Raw genomic sequence first — 12,401 nt, 5'->3', positions numbered from 1 at the left:
TCTCGATTTAAGAATTATTTTTTAACTCGAAAACATTAAGAAAAGACTAAGTAAACGAACAAATTGGGATGTTCAAAACACTTAAATATTTTTTTTCACTCTACCCTTCATATTACAGCTGTCGAAAAACCACAGCAACGTTGACAGACCCGGAAGCCATGATACATTAGCAGTTTTTAAAATAAGTTAAATCTAGAATCCTTATTGGTTTTAGATACTTTAAAGCAATGAATGATCTTCTTTCTTTTGAATTGATTTGGTATTATGGAGGAGCTCTGTGTCTGGTTATTGAAGATGATTTGTTCTTTGCTCCTATGTTGGCTTATTTTTTTGTTATTTCCGTTACTATATATATTTTTTTCTTTGTTTTTTCTGATTTGAGGTTATGAAAATGTTTTAATTTGTAATAAAGGTTTTTTGAAAATTCTAAATTCTCTCTATCTCTCTCTCTCTCTCTCTCTCTCATGAGCGTGGATCAGATCCTGCATTAAAACATGAACTTCTGATTTGCTAGCTCAACGTTCTACCTCTGGGTTATACAATGAGAACGTATAGAGTTAAATGCCCGCTAGCCTCCACCCCAAAAGCCAGCGCCTTCGCCGGCTCCCCCTTTGGCTGCGTCTATTCCGGTATCGCTTCTCGGCCTTTTGGCTAAGATCAAGTGTAGTATCTGTTCTTATCAGTTTAATGTCTGATACGTCTCCTATCCGGGGACTATATGTTAAATGGATTTTTGACCTTCGGAAATGGAAGCGGAGCTTGCTCCTTCCACTCCATGCATCAACATGGTATTGCAGTGTTTCCATGAATGGTGCGCTCCCCATCTCGGGGATAAATAAGTCAAGTATAAAAAAAAGAATTTGCTTCTTTTGTGCGTGAATGACGGTGTTTTTTCTAATCCGTGTGTTTTAAAATTGCTGTGATTTCGTTGGCTTTATTGGTTTAACGAAAAGCTTGCGTGGAAATGAACACGCTGATAAAGAAATGTTTTTGTAATGTATTTAATTAATTTCTTTACAAGTTTGCGGAGGTGATACGAGGACGAATTAAACATCCTCGACACAGCTGAAGGCGCAACAAAAGCGAACGAGACCGATTGGAATGTTAAAAACACCTGAAAACTTTTTTCACTACCCTTCATACTACAGCTGTCGAAAAACCACAGCAACGTCGACAGACCTGGAAGCATAGCTGTACTTGTTTAACTCACAACGACAACGGGTAAGTCATTGAGCCCTGTGTTTTTATTTATCCACGTTCTAAAATTGCTATGCTTTCGTTGTTTCTTGATTGCTCTGTACATTTTTTTTTGTTTCTATTCCACGTAAAGTTACTTTGTAATAACGAAACCATATATTTGAATGCGCAATTTAAATCCATTTGATTTAAATTGTTTCACATATTTCACTCTACACGGTTCAACCGGGCTGGAAACGGAATAAAAACAGGGTAGATCTCGAAGAATGTTTGGTCTCAGACGTGGCTTCGTGCGCTTTCCACCTGGTCACACACAGTAAATGAAATGTTAGTCGGACGGCCTCCGGGGGCGCCGTCGATGTGATCGGTCACAGGAAGATGCGGCCGTCTGGCCTCAAAGGGTGTCGCTCATACTTACCTGGCAGGGGAGACACCATGATCATGAAGGTGGTTCACCCAGGGCGAGGCTCAGCCATTGCACTCCGGTTGGGCTGACCCTTTGCGAATTCCCCAAATGTGGGAATCTCGACTGCAAAATTTCTGATAGTGGGGGACTGCGTTCGCGCTCTCCCCTGACCTTTGTGTTAAAAATAGATTCGCTTGTCGTTTTACGTAAAATCCAAGAGACGTCTAACCACGGCCCAAGAATACATTAGTCATCAAAAAAGCGGCTATTCAACGACTACATAACTTTTAATAGACAGCGAATAAGTGTCTAGGCTAAAACAAGGCTTAATTTGGGCTGTCAGTGAAAATCTAATAGCCGTTTGACCATTCCAAACGAATAGACTAGCCATTAAATAGAACCACAATCAAACGGCTACATGTCTAAGAGCACAAAATAATGCTTAGATGATTCTTTTACTTCCAATATAAGAGGTTCTCGGGAATGGCAATCATCCAAACTAATAAATTATAAAGGCTTTTATAAGAAAATGACAACAGTTAAACAACCTAGACAGCGTTGGGCAATACAAAATGCTAATAAATACAAGACAAATTGAAATATTGTACATGCATGTACATTAAACAAGCCAACAAATCTGCCAATGGGCTACGACAATTTTTCTTGAATTAAGTGTTTATATCTAGATTTGTTTCTTACCCCTTTGGCAGATTTATTTGCTTGTTTTAAGCCCAAATTCTGAGTTTTTTCTCCCTAAAGGCTAGGTTTATTTTCTTAGGGCATTTTGCTCATCAAAAAATGCATCTTATTTTAAGACTTTCTAGATATTTGTATAGTTAAAACAGTTCGAAATAACAAGTAAGAAATGATTTTTTGCAATGTATTCATTCATTCGCTACCCTTCATACTACAGCTGTCGAAAAACCACAGCAACGTCGACAGACCTGGAAGCGTAGCTGTATTTGTTTAACTCACAAAGACAACGGGTAAAGTATTTTCTTGATTACCTAAATGACTTGCTGTAGGAAAATAAGTTTAGGTTTAAGGGGGGAAATACAGTTTAAAGGGATATTTCAATTTATGATGATAATTCTGTCATCATTTACTCATGCATACAGGCTTACAACAACACGAGGATTAGTTTTTTCTGAGTAACACAAAAGAAGGTATTTTGAGGAATGATGGTAAACCCACAGCAGATAGTCACCATTGACTTCCATAGTAGGAATAAAAAAATATGATGGAATTTAATAGGTACCATCAACCGTGTGCTAACCATCACTTTGCAAAATATTTTCTTCATCATTTATCACGATACTTCCAAAATATTTTTTCCTACTAAGTCAATATTTCATTATTTGCTTTACAAGCTTAAAAATGATGGTGACAGGATTCCATGGTAATCACAAACAGGTAAACAAGTAAAATAATCACTATTTACTTTTAAAAGCATTTTGAAAATTGCTTGCTTATGCTGGGAGTAAAGGTATTTCATGCAAAAGGTATTTCCTCTTTAAAAGGTAATGTATGCTTCTTTTAAAGCTGACACATTTGCCACATTAAAATAACAGAAATGTGTACTGTTTAAACTTTTTGGAGCCGGTGTGTCTGTGTTCTTGGGGCACACATCTACATGTAAAAGCAGAATTGCTTATTATTCTTCTCTATTTCTTGTATAGGTCAATTATGAGTGAAGAACCGTTCACCAAATGAAGACCGCAGCCAGGTGACGGGATCCTGTGGTAATCACAAACAGGTAAACCAGTAAAATAATCATCATTTAATGTTAAAATAATTTTGAAAATTGAAGTTCTGTGTGTTCTTATTGTACTTTATTTATTTCTGCAGGTAAGCACCATACCGTAAGCTTCATTCCCTTTATAACAGGTAAGGTTCATACTGTTTTATTCTTTTGTACTGTTTTATTCGTACTGTTTTAAATCATTCAGTAAATGCAAAGTTAAACTGATGTGTTTTTAATCTAGATTTAAAAGTGTCTACTGTTGAAGCACATCTGATCTCTTCTGAAAGCTGATAATAACTGAATGCTGAGGCACCTTGTTTTGAGTGAACCCTTGTTTTTTCTAAATGACCTGATCCTATTGATCCGAGTAATCGGTTTCATATTCGATTAGCATATCTGTCATGTATTGTAGCCATGAAGTGGTTTTTAAACAAGAAACAGTACTTTTTAAATCCATTGACCATTGCAATAATCGGCCCTGCTGGTGATGAAAGCATGAACAAGTTTCTCTAAGTCCTGTCTTGAGACAAAACCTCTAATTCTGGCAATATTTCTGAGATGGTAGTAAAAGCAGAATTCCTTATTATTTTTCTCTATCTCAGGCTCTACGGCATATATGTCATGATTTTATTTGTCTATTTATATGTCTATTTACAAGGACTGCCTTGGCCAAATGTTATTGTTAATTAATATTGAAGCAGTTATTTAACATAGGTCCTTTGAGTAGTGATTTGTGTAATGATCCATATATCTATTTTTATGTATATTTTTAACTTAGGAATGTGATTTTAAAGCTCATATTTGTTATTGTATGACACCTCTCATGTTATGAAAGTAAAAAATAAATGTATTTTCTGATGTCTTGCATTTCTGTTTTTAAACTGTTAATCCTTATCAAGTGCTATACATTAGAAAGTGGATATAGAGTGAAATGCACACGGTGAATAATGAACGCAGACCTTCAGTGCCGGACCTCTGACCCGCTAACCTCCATCCCGACAGCCAGCGCCTTCTCCGGATGCCATTGCGGTATCGCTTCTCGGCTTTTTGGGTAAGATCGAGTGGACACCGGGGACTACACGTTTAAATGGATTTTTGACCTTCGGCTATGGAAGCGAGGCTTGTTCCGTCCACTCCGTGCATCGACTCTGGCGCTTTCCGGGGACAAATAAGGTGAGTTTAAAATCAGAGTTTGCTTCTTTAGTGCGTGGTTGCCAGTTTGTTTGCCAGTCCGTGGTCCATAATACGTTCCGCGTTCGTGGTCTCTCCATCGCTCAGTACTTTTCTGTGTTTCTATTTTACGTAAAGCTAACACCAAAACGATTGTGGAAGGCGCTATATAGATTGTTCTCAAAGAAAAAAAAACGAGAAACAAACCCATGTGAATATGGGTCAAATTATCTAGGCGGAGCACTTCGTTCAAAGAAAAACGCAACAGAATTGTTTGCGTTGAACAAAGACAATGGTGCCTGCAGACATCGAATGTGTATTGTGGATAAAAAATGGCCAGTGGGGTGGGACAATTTTTCTTGAATTAAGTGTTTATGGGAAAAGTTCACGAATTTTTTCTTACCCTGTAGTCAGATTTATTTGCTTGTTTTAAGCATAAAATAACAGGAGAAGAAATTGTGTAGGGGGAGCAGAGGGTTTTTTTTCGTTCAAAGAAAAGCAGCGTGGCACGAATGAATGTTTGGCTGAAATGCTATCGTAATTTCCCCCTTAATTTTCCTTACAAACATGAAACCAGAGAGAAGGGTCAGTTGGCATCGAATTGCACCTTGTATTCGGTGATTGATTGAGGAAAAATATGCGTATGTGTATATATATACTTGTTTTGTTGAACAGAGACAATGGCCGCGTGCTCCAGCGTCACCTATATGCCTATTTCACAAAATGGCGGCTTTGACCGGAAGTAGGGAAAACATCGTTCAGGTTGCACCACTACGATGGCCACTCAATATAGTATGGACTGACAGCTGCTTTGTTTTCTCCTACACATGAATTTACTTGTAAAAATAACAATAACAGATATTGTCGATTGGTGTTATATTATTTTTTTAGCATTTCGTATTATCAAAATATATCATATGTTAGACAGCTTATCAATTTTAAATAAAATAACGAGACATACATAACTATTCGTGTCTGCTCCCGTTTATTGTAATGAGTGTGCACATTTGGAGAAATACTTAGACATTTTACTTCTTATTTCTTTAGACTGAATAATTATTTCTTATTAATTCCAAAGTATGCGACCCGATGATCTAATCGTGGTGTATGTGCTATTGCTCGTTTGTTTGCCTGCATCCATTGCTTTACGGCTTGCTTGTTGCGTTTAAATGCACATTTGATTTCTTTACCAGCATTGGATTTAGACCATTCAATGAGAAGAGTTAACAGCGTTTATTATGATTGATAAGCCCTCAACGGAGAATGAGGTCGGCATACATTAAAAGCCTTATTTTGTTTTTATCGTGTGCCTTCCAAAATGTATGCGACGAAACTTAAATCACGCAAAATATGAATGGTAACTAGACGTGCTTGTTGTGTGCAAGGAGTGCATTTATTTGTAAACTTTTGCTAAATCAAAATGGTTTATTTGTATTTGCTTTTTACCTGGGTTTTATCAGGTTCGCAGTCGGGACATTTTTAATCCATAGTGTATGCATAATTAATTTCAAAGAAATAAGAAGTAAAATGTGTAAGTATTCCTCAAAATGTGCTTTGGACTAAGTCCCCCGTCATCACAGCAAACGGGAGCAGACCCGAATAGGTATGGCTAGTTATTTTATTAAAAATTTCCAGCCGTCTGTAAATTTATGTTTGAAAGAAAAAAGTAAATTAATATCTTACTTACTGTTTTTGTCTTGTTTTCTAGTGAATATCTGACAATGCTTAAATGGAGATACATTTACTTGGTAAGCAAAGTGGCTTAAGATATTATGTATTGTAATAGAAAATTGTTATAAAAACGTTTTGTTTTTGCTGGGAATTCTTGTATATATTTCACAGCTATATAATTAATTATAATAACGCACTTTTTGTTGATAAACATGTTAAAAAATACATTAACACATAATAATGTGGCAACAAATCAAATGTGCATTTAAATGCAACAAGCAAAAATAAATAAATAAAGCAAATGCACGGAAAAGAAACGAGGAATAAAAGAAACACCGCGATTAAAAAAATCAGATCGCATACTTTGTAAAATAATTGAAATAAATTATAAAAATCAACAGGTTTATATTTAAAACAAATAAAAAATATCTGCCAGCGGGGTAAGAAAAATAAACTTAATTCTAGTTTCAACTTAATTCAATAATAAACTCAATTTAGGTTTATTTTTCTTACCCCACTGGCAGATATTTTTACTTGTTTTAAGCCTTAACCTATTACATTTTAGAATTTATTTCAGTAAACAAGACTTAAATTCTAAGCCACTTTGCTTATTAAGTAAATGTATCTCGATTTAAGAATTATTTTTTAACTCGAAAACATTAAGAAAATACTAAGTAAACGAACAAATTGGGATGTTCAAAACACTTAAATATTTTTTTTCACTCTACCCTTCATATTACAGCTGTCGAAAAACCACAGCAACGTTGACAGACCCGGAAGCCATGATACATTAGCAGTTTTTAAAATAAGTTAAATCTAGAATCCTTATTGGTTTTAGATACTTTAAAGCAATGAATGATCTTCTTTCTTTTGAATTGATTTGGTATTATGGAGGAGCTCTGTGTCTGGTTATTGAAGATGATTTGTTCTTTGCTCCTATGTTGGCTTATTTTTTTGTTATTTCCGTTACTATATATATTTTTTTCTTTGTTTTTTCTGATTTGAGGTTATGAAAATGTTTTAATTTGTAATAAAGGTTTTTTGAAAATTCTAAATTCTCTCTATCTCTCTCTCTCTCTCTCTCTCTCATGAGCGTGGATCAGATCCTGCATTAAAACATGAACTTCTGATTTGCTAGCTCAACGTTCTACCTCTGGGTTATACAATGAGAACGTATAGAGTTAAATGCCCGCTAGCCTCCACCCCAAAAGCCAGCGCCTTCGCCGGCTCCCCCTTTGGCTGCGTCTATTCCGGTATCGCTTCTCGGCCTTTTGGCTAAGATCAAGTGTAGTATCTGTTCTTATCAGTTTAATGTCTGATACGTCTCCTATCCGGGGACTATATGTTAAATGGATTTTTGACCTTCGGAAATGGAAGCGGAGCTTGCTCCTTCCACTCCATGCATCAACATGCAGTGTTTCCATGAATGGTGCGCTCCCCATCTCGGGGATAAATAAGTCAAGTATAAAAAAAAGAATTTGCTTCTTTTGTGCGTGAATGACGGTGTTTTTTCTAATCCGTGTGTTTTAAAATTGCTGTGATTTCGTTGACTTTATTGGTTTAACGAAAAGCTTGCGTGGAAATGAACACGCTGATAAAGAAATGTTTTTGTAATGTATTTAATTAATTTCTTTACAAGTTTGCGGAGGTGATACAAGGACGAATTAAACATCCTCGACACAGCTGAAGGCGCAACAAAAGCGAACGAGACCGATTGGAATGTTAAAAACACCTGAAAACTTTTTTCACTACCCTTCATACTACAGCTGTCGAAAAACCACAGCAACGTCGACAGACCTGGAAGCATAGCTGTACTTGTTTAACTCACAACGACAACGGGTAAGTCATTGAGCCCTGTGTTTTTATTTATCCACGTTCTAAAATTGCTATGCTTTCGTTGTTTCTTGATTGCTCTGTACATTTTTTTTTGTTTCTATTCCACGTAAAGTTACTTTGTAATAACGAAACCATATATTTGAATGCGCAATTTAAATCCATTTGATTTAAATTGTTTCACATATTTCACTCTACACGGTTCAACCGGGCTGGAAACGGAATAAAAACAGGGTAGATCTCGAAGAATGTTTGGTCTCAGACGTGGCTTCGTGCGCTTTCCACCTGGTCACACACAGTAAATGAAATGTTAGTCGGACGGCCTCCGGGGGCGCCGTCGATGTGATCGGTCACAGGAAGATGCGGCCGTCTGGCCTCAAAGGGTGTCGCTCATACTTACCTGGCAGGGGAGACACCATGATCATGAAGGTGGTTCACCCAGGGCGAGGCTCAGCCATTGCACTCCGGTTGGGCTGACCCTTTGCGAATTCCCCAAATGTGGGAATCTCGACTGCAAAATTTCTGATAGTGGGGGACTGCGTTCGCGCTCTCCCCTGACCTTTGTGTTAAAAATAGATTCGCTTGTCGTTTTACGTAAAATCCAAGAGACGTCTAACCACGGCCCAAGAATACATTAGTCATCAAAAAAGCGGCTATTCAACGACTACATAACTTTTAATAGACAGCGAATAAGTGTCTAGGCTAAAACAAGGCTTAATTTGGGCTGTCAGTGAAAATCTAATAGCCGTTTGACCATTCCAAACGAATAGACTAGCCATTAAATAGAACCACAATCAAACGGCTACATGTCTAAGAGCACAAAATAATGCTTAGATGATTCTTTTACTTCCAATATAAGAGGTTCTCGGGAATGGCAATCATCCAAACTAATAAATTATAAAGGCTTTTATAAGAAAATGACAACAGTTAAACAACCTAGACAGCGTTGGGCAATACAAAATGCTAATAAATACAAGACAAATTGAAATATTGTACATGCATGTACATTAAACAAGCCAACAAATCTGCCAATGGGCTACGACAATTTTTCTTGAATTAAGTGTTTATATCTAGATTTGTTTCTTACCCCTTTGGCAGATTTATTTGCTTGTTTTAAGCCCAAATTCTGAGTTTTTTCTCCCTAAAGGCTAGGTTTATTTTCTTAGGGCATTTTGCTCATCAAAAAATGCATCTTATTTTAAGACTTTCTAGATATTTGTATAGTTAAAACAGTTCGAAATAACAAGTAAGAAATGATTTTTTGCAATGTATTCATTCATTCGCTACCCTTCATACTACAGCTGTCGAAAAACCACAGCAACGTCGACAGACCTGGAAGCGTAGCTGTATTTGTTTAACTCACAAAGACAACGGGTAAAGTATTTTCTTGATTACCTAAATGACTTGCTGTAGGAAAATAAGTTTAGGTTTAAGGGGGGAAATACAGTTTAAAGGGATATTTCAATTTATGATGATAATTCTGTCATCATTTACTCATGCATACAGGCTTACAACAACACGAGGATTAGTTTTTTTCTGAGTAACCAACCCTATATCACGACAATGCGTGACTATTTCACGCATGGACCAGCGTGACAATGTCACGCTTTGCCGCGTTTGAGCGTGAGCATGTCACGCTTTGCTGTTTGTGTCACTGTCACGTATTGGTTACTCAACTTTTTTTTCCTATTTTCAAACCATTGTCGCTTCGGTTTAGGGTTAGATTTGGTGCTTGTGTTATATGTCACTTTAAGTATTTGTCACTTTAAGTATTGGTTTATAAAAATAAAAGATACAATACTTATTCTTTTATATTTTCTAAACTTTAACCAATTGTCACCTGACGTTGGGGTTAGAGTTTGTTTAGGTAAGGGTGTCATTTTATGTAAATCTAACCCTAAACCGAAGCGACAATGGTAAGAAATTAGGACAAAAAAGTTGAGTAACCAATACGTGACAGTGACACAAACAGAAAGCGTGACATGCTCACGCTCAAACGCGGCAAAGCGTGACATTGTCACGCTGGTCCATGCGTGAAATAGTCACGCAATTTCGTGATACTGGGTTGGAGTAACACAAAAGAAGGTATTTTGAGGAATGATGGTAAACCCACAGCAGATAGTCACCATTGACTTCCATAGTAGGAATAAAAAAATATGATGGAATTTAATAGGTACCATCAACCGTGTGCTAACCATCACTTTGCAAAATATTTTCTTCATCATTTATCACGATACTTCCAAAATATTTTTTCCTACTAAGTCAATATTTCATTATTTGCTTTACAAGCTTAAAAATGATGGTGACAGGATTCCATGGTAATCACAAACAGGTAAACAAGTAAAATAATCACTATTTACTTTTAAAAGCATTTTGAAAATTGCTTGCTTATGCTGGGAGTAAAGGTATTTCATGCAAAAGGTATTTATTTCCTCTTTAAAAGGTAATGTATGCTTCTTTTAAAGCTGACACATTTGCCACATTAAAATAACAGAAATGTGTACTGTTTAAACTTTTTGGAGCCGGTGTGTCTGTGTTCTTGGGGCACACATCTACATGTAAAAGCAGAATTGCTTATTATTCTTCTCTATTTCTTGTATAGGTCAATTATGAGTGAAGAACCGTTCACCAAATGAAGACCGCAGCCAGGTGACGGGATCCTGTGGTAATCACAAACAGGTAAACCAGTAAAATAATCATCATTTAATGTTAAAATAATTTTGAAAATTGAAGTTCTGTGTGTTCTTATTGTACTTTATTTATTTCTGCAGGTAAGCACCATACCGTAAGCTTCATTCCCTTTATAACAGGTAAGGTTCATACTGTTTTATTCTTTTGTACTGTTTTATTCGTACTGTTTTAAATCATTCAGTAAATGCAAAGTTAAACTGATGTGTTTTTAATCTAGATTTAAAAGTGTCTACTGTTGAAGCACATCTGATCTCTTCTGAAAGCTGATAATAACTGAATGCTGAGGCACCTTGTTTTGAGTGAACCCTTGTTTTTTCTAAATGACCTGATCCTATTGATCCGAGTAATCGGTTTCATATTCGATTAGCATATCTGTCATGTATTGTAGCCATGAAGTGGTTTTTAAACAAGAAACAGTACTTTTTAAATCCATTGACCATTGCAATAATCGGCCCTGCTGGTGATGAAAGCATGAACAAGTTTCTCTAAGTCCTGTCTTGAGACAAAACCTCTAATTCTGGCAATATTTCTGAGATGGTAGTAAAAGCAGAATTCCTTATTATTTTTCTCTATCTCAGGCTCTACGGCATATATGTCATGATTTTATTTGTCTATTTATATGTCTATTTACAAGGACTGCCTTGGCCAAATGTTATTGTTAATTAATATTGAAGCAGTTATTTAACATAGGTCCTTTGAGTAGTGATTTGTGTAATGATCCATATATCTATTTTTATGTATATTTTTAACTTAGGAATGTGATTTTAAAGCTCATATTTGTTATTGTATGACACCTCTCATGTTATGAAAGTAAAAAATAAATGTATTTTCTGATGTCTTGCATTTCTGTTTTTAAACTGTTAATCCTTATCAAGTGCTATACATTAGAAAGTGGATATAGAGTGAAATGCACACGGTGAATAATGAACGCAGACCTTCAGTGCCGGACCTCTGACCCGCTAACCTCCATCCCGACAGCCAGCGCCTTCTCCGGATGCCATTGCGGTATCGCTTCTCGGCTTTTTGGGTAAGATCGAGTGGACACCGGGGACTACACGTTTAAATGGATTTTTGACCTTCGGCTATGGAAGCGAGGCTTGTTCCGTCCACTCCGTGCATCGACTCTGGCGCTTTCCGGGGACAAATAAGGTGAGTTTAAAATCAGAGTTTGCTTCTTTAGTGCGTGGTTGCCAGTTTGTTTGCCAGTCCGTGGTCCATAATACGTTCCGCGTTCGTGGTCTCTCCATCGCTCAGTACTTTTCTGTGTTTCTATTTTACGTAAAGCTAACACCAAAACGATTGTGGAAGGCGCTATATAGATTGTTCTCAAAGAAAAAAAAACGAGAAACAAACCCATGTGAATATGGGTCAAATTATCTAGGCGGAGCACTTCGTTCAAAGAAAAACGCAACAGAATTGTTTGCGTTGAACAAAGACAATGGTGCCTGCAGACATCGAATGTGTATTGTGGATAAAAAATGGCCAGTGGGGTGGGACAATTTTTCTTGAATTAAGTGTTTATGGGAAAAGTTCACGAATTTTTTCTTACCCTGTAGTCAGATTTATTTGCTTGTTTTAAGCATAAAATAACAGGAGAAGAAATTGTGTAGGGGGAGCAGAGGGTTTTTTTTCGTTCAAAGAAAAGCAGCGTGGCACGAATGAATGTTTGGCTGAAATGCTATCGTAATT

General features: G+C 36.6%; 4 non-coding genes across 4 annotated transcripts; all 4 read left to right on the top strand.

Moving 5' to 3' along the window:
• The first annotated feature begins 631 nt into the window (after positions 1-631).
• On the top strand, positions 632-822 carry LOC135764433 (U2 spliceosomal RNA). The gene has a single exon (XR_010539981.1). It is a non-coding gene; the product is annotated as a U2 spliceosomal RNA (small nuclear RNA).
• A 785-nt stretch (positions 823-1,607) lies between these two features.
• Positions 1,608-1,772, top strand: LOC135764579 (U1 spliceosomal RNA). Its single transcript, XR_010540106.1, has one exon. It is a non-coding gene; the product is annotated as a U1 spliceosomal RNA (small nuclear RNA).
• A 5,671-nt stretch (positions 1,773-7,443) lies between these two features.
• LOC135764536 (U2 spliceosomal RNA) lies at positions 7,444-7,628 on the top strand. Its single transcript, XR_010540083.1, has one exon. It is a non-coding gene; the product is annotated as a U2 spliceosomal RNA (small nuclear RNA).
• Positions 7,629-8,413: 785 nt separating this feature from the next.
• On the top strand, positions 8,414-8,578 carry LOC135764578 (U1 spliceosomal RNA). The gene has a single exon (XR_010540105.1). It is a non-coding gene; the product is annotated as a U1 spliceosomal RNA (small nuclear RNA).
• The last annotated feature ends 3,823 nt before the right edge of the window (positions 8,579-12,401 follow it).

Source organism: Paramisgurnus dabryanus, chromosome 9 (assembly GCF_030506205.2).
Source record: "Paramisgurnus dabryanus chromosome 9, PD_genome_1.1, whole genome shotgun sequence".
Classification (NCBI taxonomy): Eukaryota; Metazoa; Chordata; class Actinopteri; order Cypriniformes; family Cobitidae; genus Paramisgurnus; species Paramisgurnus dabryanus.
Note: the sequence above shows the minus strand (reverse complement) of the source record. Positions and strands in the feature narration are given on the sequence as shown.